The sequence below is a fragment of the Erinaceus europaeus genome, chromosome 22, assembly GCF_950295315.1.
Source record: "Erinaceus europaeus chromosome 22, mEriEur2.1, whole genome shotgun sequence".
Classification (NCBI taxonomy): domain Eukaryota; kingdom Metazoa; phylum Chordata; class Mammalia; order Eulipotyphla; family Erinaceidae; genus Erinaceus; species Erinaceus europaeus.
The window spans coordinates 2,972,243-2,990,232 of NC_080183.1; the positions used below are offsets into that span (position 1 = coordinate 2,972,243).

The window sequence follows — 17,990 nt, forward strand, 5'->3', positions numbered from 1 at the left end:
GGGGCTCGGAGCTAGCCCTACAAATCCACTGCTCGGAGGTCACTTGATTGGACAGGACAGAGAGAAATTGAGAGGGGAGGGGGAGCTAGAGAGGGAGCGAGACAGAGAGACACCTGCAGACCCGCTTCACTGCTTGTGAAGTGTCCCCACTGCAGATGGGGAGCCGGGGGCTCGAACCCAGATCCTTGTGCTGTTCCTTGCACTTCATACTAGGTGCACTTAACCCGGCACCCAGCGTGCTGCCACCACCCTTCCACCTCCTTTTCCAGGCAAGGCTTACCTCCTTACATGTGGACCCTTCTTATGCCACTAAGGCCGTGCTGGGACACTCACCCTGGTGGTCACCTGCCATCAGCCTCTCTCCCCAACGGCCCCTTCTTACACTGCAAGGTGCTCAAGCATCCCTGTGACTCTCACAGCCTCCTTTGGTGACGTCCATGAGAACTAATGTTCACCTGCTGTCCTCAATGCCCATGGCAGACACTGAAGATCACTGACTCTCCTGCCGGGCACTGCAGACTCAACCTCGCTTTGCCAGTGGACACGTTCTTAAGGGTTTCTATTTCCCAGACTAGGCTCAGATGGGCACATGACATCTCTGTGCTCCCCGAGAGAGCAAGAAGGCTACTTTTCCTCCACAGTGCCCAGCACACAGTAGGTTCTTGCTGACAATCCGTGAGACGCAGTTTCTGAGCTGACACTGGTGAACGGAAGTGTGGCCACCCTCTCCTGTCATTTTCTGCATGATTTCAGACTAGTTGCTGGCTGCAAAGCCCGTTTATTACATTCCTCCTGTTTCTTCATTTATGATTCATTCCCCGGGGACTCTGACAATATTTTAAAGCCGAAACTATGACGTTGTCTTTGCATATGGCAATCCAGGGTTCCTTTAAGAATGCATTTAATTACCAGGGCCATGCTGCCTGGCCCCTGCAAGATCCTTCCCTGGCAGAACCTTTCTCTGCAGGGAAGCTGGGGGCTATGGCCGCATCTGAGGAAGCTGTCCTAGTGCCTGCCCCATCCTGTGCTTTCTGCTGAGCTGACTGGTGAGTTTGTCTTACCCAGAGGCCAAGTGAGCACCTGGATTTTAGATTCTGGGTGCTGAATTTTAAAATCTGGATTTTAGATTTAGGGGGGATGGGGGGGAGGACGAGGAGGGGAGACTGGGAAGTAAGTGAGCCTCCTACCTGCTCTGTGCATAGCTGAGCTGTGTGCCCTGTGTCCTGTGTGTGCCCTGGGACTCGGCTGGTCCGTGGGTTCCCAGCTGTGTGGACACAGTACTGCAATGAACCGGGTGCGAAGTCAGAGATTCCTAACCCAGGGTGAGGTGGGACCTTGGACTTGATGCTTGCAGGTAAGAATACCTGTTTGTTACAAACCCTGGTGGAGAGAGGACTGGAGAGAGAGCTCACTGGGTCGGACTCAGGACTCAGGCTCAGGGTCAAGCTGGACAGGACGCCATGTGGGGGAGCCACGACGTCTCTTCCTCTCTGCCTCTCCTAACGCAAGAGTAGCCCTGGGAGAGGCGGACTCATGCCTGTGCCAGAATTGGCCTCGGAAAACAAACACCAAGGGCAGCTCACTTTACACTCCAGTTAGAAAGCAGACCCAGCGGCATATTCCAGAAGCCTCCTCAACAGTCCACGCCAGGAAAATGCTGGGGGTGTTTTTTTTTTGTAACATGCCCAGGAACTGGAATGCTCTGTGCCTGGCCAGAAGTAGCACAGCAAGCTGGCCTGTGGCCTGTGCTCCCTGAACCCCCCCCCCCCACACACACACACACACAGACACACACTTTTTCTGATGGTGTCTGGGAAATACTGGCTCCCTCTGTGTGGGTGCCTGTCTCACTCTCTCTTTTTTTTCTCTCTCTCTTCCAGACTAGTATGCACGGCTTCCATCAGCCCCCCCAACCCCCACCACCCCACCCGCTCCTCTGCCTCTTAATATACATTGAGATGTCAGAAGGGTCTTGGATGTAAAAGGGAGCAAACCGCTGCTGTAGAAAGAAGTTGCTGTCAGTTCAAATGGATGCGGAGCTAATAGGTCCATTAATAATGAGCTTTATTATAGGAGGCCACTTAACGTTCATAATTCTCTGTATTTGGTATTTGACGCTGTGACATTTATACTGAGCTGAATGGTGGTGGCTGCTTGCCTCTGTGTGTGTGTGTGTGTGTGTGTGTGTGTGTGTGTGTGTGTGTGTCAAGTTGAATGCAGCTGCAATACTGGAGAACAGAGAATGTTGTATTCACACACACATACACACACACACACACACACACACGCAGCTGCAATACTGGAGAACAGAGAATGTTGTATTCACACACACATACACACACACACACACACACACACACACACACACACACACACACACACACTCATCTGATTCTCTTGTTTCCGGGCTGCAGACTCTGCTGAGCGGATAGAGGCTGGGGTGAGGGCTTCCAGGAGAGGGTGACAAGAGGCTCTTACCTTTTCACCAGCCTTGTCAATCCAGGCCCCCAGTCAGCCCTAGCTGGCTCAGCCCGGGGTAGTTCCATCTGATTTGCATACTGTGAATTCTCACAACAGTCACTGGAATAGAGACAGGGCTTAATTAGCATTTCCACCTCCTCCCTCTGCCTCCTTTCTATTTGAGGAGGATGCCTCTGGAGCAGTAGGGGAAGTTTAACTAAACCCAGATTAAGAAGTCCTGCTCTGTTTCTGGAAGTTGGGAAAAAAAAAAAGAAAGAAAGAAAGAAAGAGAAAAAAAAGAAAAGAAAAGTCAATATTCTCATCAGCCGTTCCCTGACAAGGAGGCTTGAGCAGAGAGAATCTTTGTCTATCTGGCCGGGATTCTTACTGGAAGGACCCAGCGCCAGACCCACCAGGTGTCTCCAAGTGTCCTTCCAGCTAAGACGCCTGTCCAGGTGAGCAGACCTTTCCACCCACCTCAAGTCCAGGACCATAGAACTCTCCAAGGAGAGTTGGCTCCAAACTGGACAGCTGAAGAGGGCAGGGCTGGGGTTCCAGCCTCACTGTGTGTGAGGAGCCTGATCCTATAAACCAGTGTCCAGTTAGCAGGCCCCACCCTTTGCAGAAACCCGGGGGCTAGGAACAGCCATCCCCACCCCGGCTCCTTGTAAGTGAGGGTGAACAGCTGAGGGGTGGGGGTGTTGGCAGATGCCCCCTACTCAGAAACTGTGAGAAATGCAGGCTGAATCCAAGGGCATTTAAAAAATTATTAGTGATTTAATATTAACGTATAAAATTGCAAGATAACAGGGGTATAATCCCACCACCAGAGTACTGTGTCCCTATCCCCCTCCACTGGAAATTGCAGCGGTTCTCCCAAGGTCACAGATATGGGTTGACGATTATTTCTATAACTACCTGTCTTTATTTCTATGTATTTATCTTCCCCCCCCAAAATCCTACTTTCTCTTTCTTTTTTAAAATTTTGTTGTTATCTTTATTTATTTATTTATTGGATAGAGACAGCCAGAAGTCAAGTGGGAAGAAGGAGACAGGGAGGGAGACAGAGAAACACCTGCAGTCCTGCTTCACCAATCGCAAAGGTTCCCCCTGCAGGTGAAGACCAGGGCTCAAACCCAGGTCCTTGCTCAAGTGTGTTCAATCAGGCACGCTACCACCCAGCCCCTCCTCTTTCTTTCTAAGTCATAACTGCACCCGCTACTACTTCCAAATGTCTTTACTTTTTTCCCTCTTCTCCCTCCGGGTCCTGATGGAGTTGCGGTTCAGAGCCCTCTGGTCACCTTCCCCTGACATCTCTCCCTCTGGGAGCATGGACCCAGGATCTTTATGGAGGGAGAAGGTGGGAGTTCTGGCTTCTGTAATTGCTTCTCCGCTGGACGTGGGTGTTGGCAGGTGGATCCACACCCCCAGCCTGTTTCTGTCTTTCCCTAGTGGGACAAGACTCTGGGGAGGTGGGTTCCAGGACACACTGGTGAGGTCGACTGCTTCCTGGAGCGTCTTAACAGGACACATAAGGCAAAATGAATTTTCCAAGGGGGCTGAATTTTATTACTTATTTATTTATTTCATTTTGCCTCCAGGGTTGTTATTGGGGCTCAGTGTCTGCACTACGAATCCACTGCTCCTGGAGGCCATTTTTTCCCACTTTTGTTGCCCTTGTTGTATTTATTGTTATTGTTGTCATTGCTATTGATGTCGCTGTTGGATAGGACAGAGAGAAATGGAGAGAGGAGGGGAAGACAGAGAGGGGGAGAGAAAGACAGACACCTGCAGACCTGCTTCACCGCCTGTGAAGCGACTCCCCTGCAGGTGGGGAGCCGGGGGCTCGAACCGGGGTCCTTATGCCAGTCCTTGCGCTTTGCGCCATATGCACTACACCTGGCCCCAGGGGCTGAATATTAACTGGAGGTGAGTCATACCCATGTCCAGGGTGAAGAAACCCTGTTGTTTTATTATTAATCATCATTATCCTCCTCCTCGTTATTATTATTATATTTTTTGTTATTTTATATTTAATTTTGGTTCTTTTTTTACTGGAGCCCTGCTCAGCCCTGGCATGTGGTGAGTGATGGGGCTTGAACCTTTGGCCTTGGAGACTCAGGCAGGAGAATCAGCTTCTAGCAGTTCCCTCTCCAGCAGGCGAGTGACGTGTTCTGTGGCTCCTGTGTGTCCTTTTTACAATCAAGCACCGCTAGGCAGGGCCCCGATCAAGCAGAGATCTCCACCTCACTGCCCAGTTTCGGAGGGACAAGACAGAGAGACAGCCCAGCAGTGAGCACCTGGCATGCACGCCCAGAATGTGCAGTGAGTTTCAGGCGATCAGAGCCACTCTGTGCCTGAGATGAGCAGGGAGCACTCTGTTCCCTCTCCTTCTCCCTCTCCCTCTCCCTCTCTCCCTCTACCCAGTCTCTCTCCCTCTCCCTCTCTCCTGCTCTCTCTCTCTCTAAATCTCCCTCCCTCTCTCTGCCTCTCTCCCTCTACCCAGTCTCTCTCCCTCTCCCCTATCTCTCTCCCTCTCCCTCTCCCATTCCCTCTCTCTCTCTCTCTCTAAATCTCCCTCTCTATCTCTCTCCCTCTCTCTTCTTCCCTCTCCCTCTCTCTCTCTCTCTCTCTCTCTGTCTCTGTCTCTCTCCCTCTCCGTCTCCCTACCTCTCTCTCTCTCTCTCTCTCTCATAAATTAAAAACAGCCTCAAGAAGTGATACTGGTTGTCTCTCTGCCAGCCCAAGGACGGGGTTCCGGGGTTCCACTGTGTTTGCCTTCACCCCTCCCCACCCTGGTTACAGGGAAGAAGAAGAGTTAGCGGGTTAATGTCCAGGCTCCAGGGACATGCGCAAAACAGCTGACAGTTACCGCCTTCCCCCAGCCCCCCTCCCCGCAAATAAAAAAAAAATCTTTCAAACGAGACCACTCATAAAAGATCAAGCTAGATGAATTTTCTTAATAAGTGGTTCAAACATCTTAAGAGTTTCCGGTGTTATTCGGCTGCTCAAGGGTTTTTAATAAGATGTTCTGATGGTGGAGAAACCCCTTTTATCAAATATTAAGCTGCTGTAAATTCACCGTAATTGAATAATTTGCCTCTTAGCTCTGGTTCACTAAGGCTGGAGTGAGGTTTCCATCCCTAAGTGGGCTTCACGGTCTGTTTCAATAGACACCTTGTCAAGTACAGCTCTTCCCTGGGACCCTGGGAGATTTTGCCATTTCCAAGCCAAAGGGCCCTGCAAATGGGGCAGATGATTGACCATCAAGTACGTACATATTTAGTTATATTAAATCGTGATTAGGGTTTTGACTCCCATATTTAAGCTCTGAGTGGTTTGCTGAGGCTTCACGACTTTTATGGCAGGACTAATGTGAGAACGGCTAGTCAAAGCCTTTCCGACCAAAGCATATAAATGTGAATGAGAGACAGTCATCGAAAGGAAAATAATGTTTAGAGGGACCAGACGGTGGCACACATGGTTAACCAATCACATCACAGTGCACAAGGACCTGGGTTCAAGCCCCGGGTCCCCACCTGCAGGGGGAAAGCTTCACAAGTGGTGAAGCAGGGCTGCAGGGGTCTCTCTGTCTCTCTCCCTCTCTGTTCCACTCTCGCCTCTCAATTTCTCTTTGTCTTTATCCATTAGTAACAAAATAAATCAAAATTCAAAGTAATCAAATGAATGCTTAAGGGATGTCTTCTAAGACAGAAGAGTGAAAATAAATCTTGAGTTGAGAAAAATAAAAAGTATCTGCCCATAGAACTCAGCTTTGTGAGTTTGACTGATGGCTTCCTTTAAGAAAAAACAACTCTTACCTTAGTTTTTTGATAAGATAGAGGGAAAGTAAAGGGGGGAGGGGTGAGAGAGGGAGAGAGACGCCTGCAGCCCAGCTTCACCAGTCATGCAGGTAGACTGGGGACTTGAACTTGGAGAGGGAGAGGGAGAGGGAGAGGGAGAGGGAGAGGGAGAGGGAGAGGGAGAGGGAGAGGGAGAGGGAGAGAGAGAAAACATTCACTTATTCACTTGTTTTATCAGGGATCGAACCCAGACCTCACTCACACATGACCTGAGCCTGAGCCAGCCCCAGCCTGTGACAGATCTTAAATTAAGTCCTTTTAGTGCCAAGGAGACAGCACAATGGGTCTGCAAAGAGACCTTCATGCCTGTGGCTCCCAGGTCCCAGGGCCGGCCCCCAGCACCACCGTCAGCCAGTGGTGAGAAGAGCGTTGGCCCTCCTCCTCCTCCTCCTCCTCCTCCTCCCCTCCTCCTTCTCCTTCTCCTCCTCCTCCTCCTCCCCTCCTCCTCCTCCTCCTCCTCCTCCTCCTTCTCCTCCTTCTCCTCCTTCTCCTCCTCCTCCTCCTCCTTCTCCTCCTTCTCCTCCTCCTCTTTCTCCTCCTCCTCCTCCTTCTCCTCCTCCTCCTCCTTCTCCTTCTCATCCTCCTCCTCCCCTCCTCCTCCTTCTCCTCCTCCTCCTTCTCCTCCTCCTTCTCCTTCTCCTCCTCCTCCTTCTCCTCCTTCTCCTTCTCCTTCTCCTCCTCCTCCTCCTCCTCCTCATCCTCCTGCTCCCCTCCTCCTCCTTCTCCTCCTCCTCCTCCTCCCCTTCTCCTTCTCCTCCTCCTCCTTCTCCTTCTCCTCCTTCTCCTCCTCCTCCTCCTTCTCCTTCTCCTCCTTCTCCTCCTCCTCCTTCTCTCCCTTCTCTCCCTTCTCCTTCCTCTTCTCTCTCTATCTCTCTCTTATTAAAAACAAACACTTTTAAACAACCCGTCCTTTCACACACTCGGCAGCTCCCCCGGCCCCTTCTCCCTGCAGGCCAGTGTTTGTCACCCCTCAGTGACCAATGACACACTCCTGTGCGTGAAAGGCAAGTGTCAGACACCAAGTGAACACGGTCCCCATACTTTGTCAGAAAACCGCTTCCACTCAATCATGTATTCCCTTTCATCCCCGGCACTCCTAGTGTTTTATTCATAAATATAATTACCGTCATTTTACAGATGAGGAAACTGGGTCACAGAGATGTGTACAGTGAATTAATAACAAGAGCCACAGGAAAACCCTCTAAAGGCAAGGGGCCCGGCTGCCTCCCCTCCTCCGCGGGTCTGCGTGCATGCTGGGACTGTGGGCACATGTGTGCGTGTGCGTGGGCACAGTTGCCCGTGCACTGACGTACATGCAGACACACACAGAGACCATGTTGTGAGACACTCTCCAGCCCCTGCTGCTGCCGGTGCCGGCTCCTTCCAGCACCCTGCCTCCAGACCTGCCGCTCACGCAGATTCGGTCCCGAGCAACATTCAGATGTGCGTTCGTGTTCTCAGGCTCAGGACAAAACCCTCCCTGCCTGTGGGCGCTCAGCAGCCCTGTTCACCCCAAGTCTCCCCTTCCTTACCTCCCTGCCTATAACCTGTCAATTTGAGTGCTTTTAAGAAAATCTTATTTATTTAATTGTTGTCGGATAGAGGCAGAGAGAAGCTGAGAGGAGAGGGGGAGATAGAGAGGAAGAGAGACAGAGAGACACCTGCAGCCCTGCTTCACCACTGATGAAGCTTCTCCCTTGAAGGTGGGGACCAGGGGCTTGAACCTGGGTCCTTGCGCACTGTCGTGTGTGTATTTAACCAGGTGTGTCACAGCCGGGCCCTCAACTTGAGTTCTCCCCACCCCAATAAAGGAGATAATTCAGTCTCCTTAACAAACAAGTCTCTTCACATGAACCTCACCACTTCTCTCCCCCCTTCCTCTCTCTCTCTCACTCTCTCTCTCCCTCCCTCCCTCCCCGTGGTACTGAGGGCATAAACTCAGGGTCTTAGGGAAGAATGATTCTCCTCAGTATCACACGGTGTGAGTCACATGCTGTCACACATGCACAATGCTTCCTCATCGCTATTTTTATTCTCTGTTTTGAGACACTCACACACACACACACACACACACACACAGAGAGAGAGAGAGAGAGAGAGAGAGAGAAAGGGAGGGAAAGATAGACAAGAAGAGAAAGAGGCACCAACGTGACGAGGCTGTGATGCACCTTGCTGAGTGCACACACACATCATCGTGCACACAGCCCCAGGCTCCAGCCCTCCGCCCCCACCTGCAGGGCTGCAGGTGTCTGTCTGCTCCTCCCTCCTTCTCTACCCGCTTCCTTCTCAATTTCTCTCTATCAAAAAGGAGACAAGTGGGGAGCTGGGCAGTAGCGCAGGGGGTTAAGTGCAGGTGGCACAAGGCTCAAGGACCCACACAAGGATCCCGGTTCTCGACTCCCTACGTAAATATTTTTTAAAAGGGGGGGTGTGGGGTGGGCGGTGGCACACTCAGTTAAGCATCCATGCCACCATGGGAATGCCAGGGTGACTCACGGGATGCAGACAAAACAGAAATCAGAGGAGCAAACAGATGACACAATGAACTAGTTAGTGGACAACAGGGAATCAGCCTGCGGAGAGTGAAGTCCTCTGATGGAATAAGAAAGACAGAAAGACGTAGTGTGAGTGATTATCATCAAGCTAAGCCTCGCAGACTGCCCAAGTCACAGCAAACGCTCAGCTGTGGAACTGTGTGGCGCGACTCACCCCGAGAGAGACTGGGTTTTTCACCCGCAGCTAATAAAGCTGATTGCATCTGGACGGACATTTGACGGAGAAGCCTGATGGGGGGGGGGGGGAATCCCTGACTGTTTATTCTGAACAAAAGTCAAAATTAAAATACAGTTTCCATGGCTGAGTTGCTGAGCCGAACATTGAAATAGATGTTTCTGGGCATCTTCTTTACCTGTAACTGGTCGTGGGCGGTCTGGTGGAGGAAGAACTCAGACCTGGAAGCAGGGGACTCGGGTAGACCCTGTTAGCCCCAGGATGGCACAGTCTGGAATCTGCTTTCTTCCAGAAAGTGGAGATAGAACGACCTCTCCCTCCAAAGTCACCCCCCCTCCACCTTCAGGCAGCTAGCCTGCATCAGCTTCCCTTCCTTTCCAAATAAAAACAATTCTCAAGTAGTAGGTGACACCCCCCCCCCCAACACTCTCCCAAGATTTAGGAAGAGAATGTCACCTTTCTATTTAAAAATAGGCCATCGGAGTGTGGGTGAGATAATATAAGGATTATACAAAGAGACTATATGCCTGAGGCTACAGGGTCTGAGGTTCATCTCCACACCACCATGAGTGAAAGAGAGAGAGAGAGAGAGAGAGAGAGAGAGAGAGAGGAGGAGGAAGGAAGGGTTGGAGCTGTAGCACACTGGGTTGAGCACACATGGTATGAAGTGCAAGGACCCACTCAAGGATTTGGGTTCAAGTCCCCACTCCCTACCTTGAGTGCAGGTGAGAGGGTGGGAGTCGCTTCCCAGGCGGTGAAGCAGGTCTGCAGGTGTCTGTCTTTCTCTCCCCCCCTCTACCTCCCCTCTCCTCTCTCCCACTTTCTCTATGTCCTATCTAATAAAAAAAAAAAGAAAAAGAAAGAAAATAATAATAAAATAAAAATAGAGTGATTCATTGCAATGAAAATCTTAGATTTGGAAAAAAGAATTATCTCCTAAAGGAGGGTGGGGAGACGGAGGAAAGGTCTTACCATTTTGGCTCATGGTGGCAGTTTGGAATCATCTAGAAGAAATAAGAGTATATTCAAAATCATGCTTCCTTAGCAGTGAATTGTGACAGTTCAGAGATACATTCTCAATTTGAAAAAGGACACTGCTAACACACCCTGTAAAACTGTGGGTATTCCACAAAACTCTCCGTGGCCAGAGTGTGGGTTCCGTATTGATTTGCGTCTTCCAAGAAAACCCTGTATGTTTTCGTCAGCTGGAAATCTTGATAAAGCTTCGAAGGCTCCCTTAGTAAAGGTGAGATTTTTGAACATGTTTCTGTTAATTAGCAAGGCAAATGATTAACAGTCACGGCAAGCAACCAGGTTCCAAACTGCACAGCACAGTGACTCTGACTAGTCACGAGAGGAGAAAGACACATGTCTGCAAACAGGTGGACCTGGCCAGCTAGGAGGCCAGTACTAATCAGAACCAAACACACACACACACACACACTCTCACACACACTCACACACACAGTCACACACACACTCTCACACTCACACACACACTCACACACACACTCTCACACTCACACACACACTCACACACATACACTCACACACACACTCTCACACTCACACACACACTCACACACACACACTCACACACACAGTCACACACACACTCACACACACTCACACACACACACTCACACACTCACACACACACTCACACACACACTCACACACACACACACACACTCACACACACACTCACACACACACTCTCACACTCACACACACACTCACACACATACACTCACACACACACTCTCACACTCACACACACACTCACACACACACACTCACACACACAGTCACACACACACTCACACACACACACTCACACACACACACACTCACACACACACTCACTCACACACACACATACACACACACTCACACACACACACACACACTCACAGCCACACACAGTCACACACACACACACACACTCACACACACACACATACACGATCTTGCTAGTTGAAATGAATCAATGAACTCATCAATTAATTTTCTAACCCCAAAGTTTTGGTGACCATGAGAGACAGAGACAGTGGACAGCACTGCTGGCCAAAGCACGAACGGTGGTCATGACTGTGAGATGATTTAACACAATCAACAGGTGGAGAGTCAAAACCAAACCAAACCTAAAAACTGAGCAGTCAGCCTTTACAGGAAGTCATCTACAGGTCCAGGAGTCCGTCGGCGAGGAATTCTTTGATCTGTGTGTTTGTTGCTGTAGTTTACTTATTGACACCAGACCATCCTACAGAGGTCTGAAGATTGTTCTTAAGTGGCATCTCGTTCCAGGGCTGGTGAGTTAGCTGGTCTGTAGGGGTGAGATTCAGAACCTACACCTGTTGGGACTGGGTGCTGGTCAACCTGGTTGAGTGTACATGTCATCATATGCAAGGACCCAGGTTCGAGCACCTGTTCCCCACCTGCAGTATGAGGGAAGCTTCAGGAGCAGTGGAGCAGGAATACAGGTGTCTCTCTTTCTCTCCTCTCTATCTTCTCCCCTCTCAATTTCTCTCTGACCTCTCAAATAAAATAAAAAGGAAAATTTTTTAAATGAAAAAAAAAAAAGTGACCACCAAGAAAAGTGGATTCACAGTGCCAGTGCCAAGCCCCAGCTAGAACCCTGGTGGATAAACCCAGCAATGAAGACAACTAGAATCAAAGAATAGCATGCTAATAATAGACTCCCGAGTCTTTAAAAATCATTTCTTAGAACGATCAAATCCTCGGTGCTGGTATAAAACAGGAAACCAAGAAGGAATTAAAAACAGCAAATTCCAACCAGGTTTCCATGGTCCTTTTTCTTTGTAAAAACTAGGCCCAGAAACAGGGGGGGGGGGGGAAGGAGCAGCATCATCCACCTGACGTGTGAAAGGAAGCGAGGGAAAAAATCAGAGCCCCTTCTTGGGAGGGACGCGAATGCAGAGACCTCTGGCTGAATGTCAGTTATTAGACCTGGACGCATTTCCACACGGAGCTCAGGTAATTAATGCTCTGTGCTCGGCTTAATTAACAGATATCCCCGTCACCTGACACCTGAGTTCCTCTTTCTCAATGTTGAAAGTTAATTGCGAGAAGAGGCATTTTTAAAAGGAGGGAAGGCAACAAATATGCTAGGAAACAAGGCCGTGTGCGATTTTATTTTATGTGTAAATTATATGTAGGCCCAAAGGAGATGCGGACTCATTAGAGCCTCTGTTTCTGTATTTCCATTTCAATAGAGAGACAGCTTTTCCTGGTAAGGGGAACATCCCAACTGGGCAGCACCTGCTACAGGTGCCGACAGTGGGAATCTTTCAAAAGCTGGTTTCCTGGGAAGGAAACCATAATCTGACTCTCCCGCATTATTACGCTTCCATTGTTTTCTGTTCACTCAGACCCGTGACCCTGGTCTAGACCTGGGTGACATTTCACACAGCCTTGCACAGTCATTAAACATGTGGGCAGGGATATGGAGCCCCCATCTTTCTTCACGGACGATGAAGCAGACTAGGGCCCAAACACCAAAGATTGTTCTCCTGTGATCTAACGCCCCGTGTTATGTTTGCTCACAGTTTCCCATGATCCATTGGGTTGGATTTAGGAAGAGGGATAGAGAACGTATTTTGATGAGATAAATAAGAATCCATCCACTTTGTTGGTTGTCTCATTCTTTTTGAAGGACTAAGCTAGGTTGAAATACAAAAAAAAAAAAAAAGGGAGGCGCACATGTTACAGTGCTCAAGGACCCAGGTTCGAGCCCCAGGACTCCACCTGCAGGAGGAAAGCTTTGCGAGTGGTGAAGCAGGGCTGCAGGTGTCTCTCTGCCTCTCTCTGTATCTCCTGCCTCCTCTCAATTTCTGGCTGTCTCTATCCATTAAGCAAATAAAGATAAAAAAATAAATCAAAAAAAAAAAAACAACAACAACACAGAAGGAGTTCCTACCATCCTGTGGCCCATGATAATCCCACTCTTGGAAAGTCCCTGAGGGAGTCGGAGAGCTCCTTCCTGACCCCAGAGGCTCCCTGGTAAAGCTCCTCAAAGTGGTGGCCGCCCACATCATAACTCTGGCTATCTTTTGAGTCTTTGGGTTTTTCTTAATAATCAATTTTCTGCTTTGAAGTTCCAATATTTTTTATTTTTTATTTACTTATTATTTATTTATTTTTCCTCCAGGATTGTCACTGGGGCTGGATGCCAGCACTATTAATCCACTGCTCCTGGAGACCTTTTTTTTTTTTTCTTCCATTTTATTGGACAGGACAGAGAGAAATTGAGAGGGAAGAGGATATATATATATATATCTGCTTCACTGCTTGTGAAAAAAAAAAAACCTGCAGGTAGGGAGTGGGGCTCAAACCTGGGCCCTTGCACTGGTCCTTGCACTTCATACTATGCGTGTTTAACCGAGGTGGGCGTGTCACTGCCTGGCTCCTATATTTTTTCCGTTAGTTTTATTTTATTTATTTGATAGGGCAGAGATAAATGGAGAGGGAAGGAGGAGACAAAGAAGGGGAAAATAAATATGCAACCTTCTTTCACAGCACATGAAGCCTCCTCCCTGCAGGTGGGGAGCAGGGATTTGAACCTGGGATTCTTTTTAAAAAAAAAAACATTTCTTTGTTTATTCCCTTTTGTTGCCTTTGTTCTTTGTTGTTGTTGTTATTGATGTCATCATTGTTGGATAGGACAGAGAGACATGGAGAGAGGAGGGGAAGACAGAGAGGGGGAGAGAAAGACACCTGCAGACCTGCTTCACCGCCTGTGAAGCGACTTCCTTCAGGTGGGGAGCCGGGGGCTCGAACCGGGATCCTTATGCCGGTCCTTGCGCTTTGCGCCACTTGCGCTTATTCCCGACTCCCCTGACTTGGATTCTTGACCATGGTAACACGGATGCACTCAACTGGTGTGCTATTGCCCAGCCCCAAAGTTCTTTTTTTATTATTACTAAGGTTTATAGTTTATTAGGCCATTTTTTATCTTTTTTATTTATAAAATAAAAATATCTACAAGACCATAGGATAAGAGGGGTACAATTCCCACCACCAGAGTTCCATGTCCCATCCCCTCCATTGGAAGCTTCCCTATTGTTTGTGCCTCTGGGAGTCTGGACCCAGGATTATTATGGGGAGCAGAAGGGTGAGAGTTCTGGCTTCTGTAATTACTTCTCTGCTAGACATGGGTGTTGGCAGGTGGATCCACACCCCCAGCCTGTTTCTATCTTTCCCTAGTGGGGCAGGGCTCTGGGGAGGGGGTTCTGGGACACATTGATTGGGTTGTCTGCCCAGGGAGGTAAAATTTCAACTATTAAGAAGGGTCACATGCCCAAATCTCCCTGGGTGTGGTAGGCATGGTAGTTTATCAGCCAGAGCACATAGCTTGCAACTCAGAGAGAAGGAAACTCAAGAAAATGCCACATGAAGGGGGTCGGGTGGTAGCGCAGCGAGTTAAGAGCAGGTGGCACAAAGCGCAAGGACCAGCATAAAGATCCTGGTTCAAGCCTCCGGCTCCCCACCTGCAGGGGAGTCGCTTCACAGGCGGTGAAGCAGGTCTGCAGGTGTCTGTCTTTCTGTCCCCCTCTCTGTCTTCCCCTCCTCTCTCCATGTCTCTCTGTCCTACCCAACAACGAACAACAAAAACAACAACAGTAATAACCCCAACAAGACTACAATTCCAAGGGCAACAAAAGGGGGGGAAATGGCCTCCAGGAGCAGTGGATTCATGGTGCAGGCACTGAGCTGCAGCAATAACCCTGGAGGCAAAAAAAAAATAAGCTACATGAGAGGTTTTGAATCAACCCGAGCCTCACACAATTCCAGTTGCATTATTTTATAGTCACCATAGCAATTTTACTTGGAGGAAGCTCTTAATCTGTCTGGGTCACAGACACACACACACACACACACACACACACACACACACACACACACACACACACATCCATTCTCTCACCATCTTGGGAACAGAATATATTCAGATGCCTATTACATGTGACTTACGATTGAGAATACACATTATCACAGGCACTAGACCTGAGTGGACCAGGCCCAGTTTCCAAGATGGAACAAATCTGATCAGGTCACCCTCATGGAGACCTTGCAGAGTCTATGTCTGAACGCCCAAGGTCTCAAAGGTCTCAAACCATAGTCGCCTTCAGACAGTCCCATCATCCCTAGCAACACCCAAGCTCTTTGATGAAGCCTAGGTCACATGTGCCCTTTCCTTCCTTCCTTCCTTCCTTCCTTCCTTCCTTCCTTCCTTGTTTATTTATTTTTGCTTCCAGGGGGCTTGGTGCCTGCACTGCAAATCCACTACTCTCGGTGGCCATTCCTTTTTTTTTTTTTTTCCCATTTTATTGGATAAGACAGAGAGAAATTGAGAGAGGAGGGGAGTGGGAGATAGACAGAAAGAGAGACTGAGAGACACCAGCGCTTAACCAGTGTGCCACTGCCCGGGGGGCCTGTCTAACCCCTTTGAACACCATGTTCCGGGGAGTCTGATAGGCATCGCGTAAGTGCTTGTTGAATGAGTGTGTCACTAACTATGTTGATATTCCTTTCTAAATCATGTTCGCTTCTTTTCAAATCAAATTGAGTTTTCAAGGCTCTCTCCACCACTATCTGTAATGTGGCTTGTAAAATAAATTGAATGTAAAAATATGGGAAAATTAGGCAGAAGGCCTTATGTTACTTGGGAGTGAAATGAATCCTATCACATATTCAAGACTCGACCCATGAATTATCGGTGATGTGGGCGGTAAAATAAGTTGAATGTTAAATTACAGGAGAATTAGGTGAAGGGCCAGCTCTAGTTGAGAGAGGAGAAGGGGTCCTTTCTACTTGTGCGTCTACCATGTGTTGTTGCTTTTCTCAGCTGCCTGTGCTCAGCCTCCCTCCCGACTTTTGATTGGATTCCGGAAAGTCATTCTTTGCGCTGCTTCCCAATTTCTGAACATCTGCGGCCTTGGGGTTCCAGCTGTGTGTCAGGGTGCTGAGAATTCACAGAGATGTTTCAAAGCCCAAGTCTTGTCTGAGTGAGTCAGTGGGGACAGCTCAGGAAACCTGCTCTTTCACAAGACTTCTCAGAGCTGTCCGGGATTGTCTGAAAACCCAGTTTTTGTCCAGCTGTCTTGTCTCACCATTTCCCAGAAGCCTGCAGTTGCATGAAATGCATCTCTTTAAGGGATGCGCAAGTCCAATGTCTGCATCTCGCTGCTCCTGATTCCCAGCAGCTGGATGGTCCCGATTGCCTCAGAAAGCCGGCATGTCCACCCTCAGCTCGTAGCCTGTCATGCCTGGGGACAGACTCGGGGGTCCCTCTGTGGTTTCTGACCCTGAGGGCCTTGTCTCTGGGTCACCCTCATTTCTCAAGGAAGAATGCCCGCTCCACTATGAGCCCTCTGATGTTCAGAGCGCTCTTGCTCCCTGTCCACCCAGGCCAGCTTTCAACATTCTCTGTGGCCTCTGGACCTCGTCCTCCTGATTCGTCCTGATTCCTGACAGTGTGACCCAGACAGATTAAGAGCTTCCTCCAAGTAGAATTGCTAATGGTGACTATAAAATAATGCAACTGGAATTGTGTGAAGCTTGGGTTGATTCAAGACCTCTCATGTGGCTTTTATTTTTACTCTTGCTATTTTTTTTAACTTTATTATTTCTGTTCAGTTTGTATATTCTTCCAGAAAAGTATGTGTGAATAATAATAATTAAAAAATCCACATGGCACTTGGATGTCAACCTGATTTCACAATGGTGAGTAGACCAGAATTACTACTCTCTCCTTTCTTTCTTCACAGAGACGTATTCCCAACCTGTGTCCCTTAGGTCTGTCAGACGTCCAACAGGGAAATGGTCCCTGAAAGGGTCCCCATGAGTCACAGACCCACAGATTTCAACAGTCACTAAGTAAATGTGCATCCATGACTTGCCCAGCCTAGCTTTCCTCTAAGAAGGCTAAAGACAAAATGCATTATCACTTCTCTAGCTACATAAAGTTGATCTAAGGAAAATGCCCACTGAGATGCCCGAATAAGCTGGTGTTTTATTTCCAAATGTTAACAGCAGGAAAAAGAAGAAAGAAAACTAGAAAACAAAATTTAAGCATCTTAAGAAGTAGAATCCCAATCTCTCTTTATGTATCTATAATGGACACCGCCACCACAGGAAAGAGACATTAATCCCTTACGCCCAATATAGACACAAAGTCTTAGTAAACGTGGAGTGTTCACCAGTTATGAATTGGAATTCATAGTGCCTGTGAATTTGAAAGTGTGCCAACTTTGCTATCTACTCCCTCCTTCCCTCTTTCCCTCCTTCCCTTCACTCCTCCCCTCCTCCTTTCTTTCCTTCCTCCCTCCTATTCTTCCTGTTATCCTTCCTTCTTAATTGCCTTCTTTCTTCTTTTTTTTCTTGCCCACCATCTCCTTTTATTTCTTCTCCTCTCCCTTCCTCTCTTCTCCCTCTCCTTTCTTTTCTTCTCTTTTGTCTTCCTTTCTTCTCTACAGATGAACACTCTGTGGTCTTTATATTGATGACTCTTTTTTTTTTTTTTTTTCTCTCCAGTCCAGAAGTATTTGCGGATTGCCTGGGGCTTTCTGGGACAGGAAGATGTAACGTTGTCTTTAATGAACAGATGGTATCTGGAGGGAAGAAATTCATCAGGGCTTCAGGCTTCAGAGTGTGATGGGGTGTTTGGCTGTGGGGTAGAGGAATCTGGGCAGGGGGGTGTGTCCTGGTATTTGGGGAACTGTGGGCAGTTTCTCTGGCTTCAAGAATGAATCTGCTTGGGGAAGGGACTCATGTTAGATGGAAAATGATATTTCATTCATTCGATTATTTGAACATAACAATCATTTCTTCAGAGAGGAGCTATGGTAGAATACTCAACAACAAAGACCAAGTATTCTAACTGGATACCAAGAGTTGAAGTCTTCTATACAAAGA

The 17,990-nt window shown here is 48.4% G+C and overlaps 1 long non-coding RNA gene across 1 annotated transcript; it reads left to right on the forward strand.

Moving 5' to 3' along the window:
• The first annotated feature begins 849 nt into the window (after positions 1–849).
• On the forward strand, positions 850–17,291 carry LOC132535392 (uncharacterized). The gene is made up of 4 exons (XR_009547170.1): positions 850–1,046; positions 15,922–16,081; positions 16,844–16,898; positions 17,052–17,291. It is a non-coding gene; the product is annotated as an uncharacterized LOC132535392 (long non-coding RNA).
• Positions 17,292–17,990: the final 699 nt, after the last annotated feature.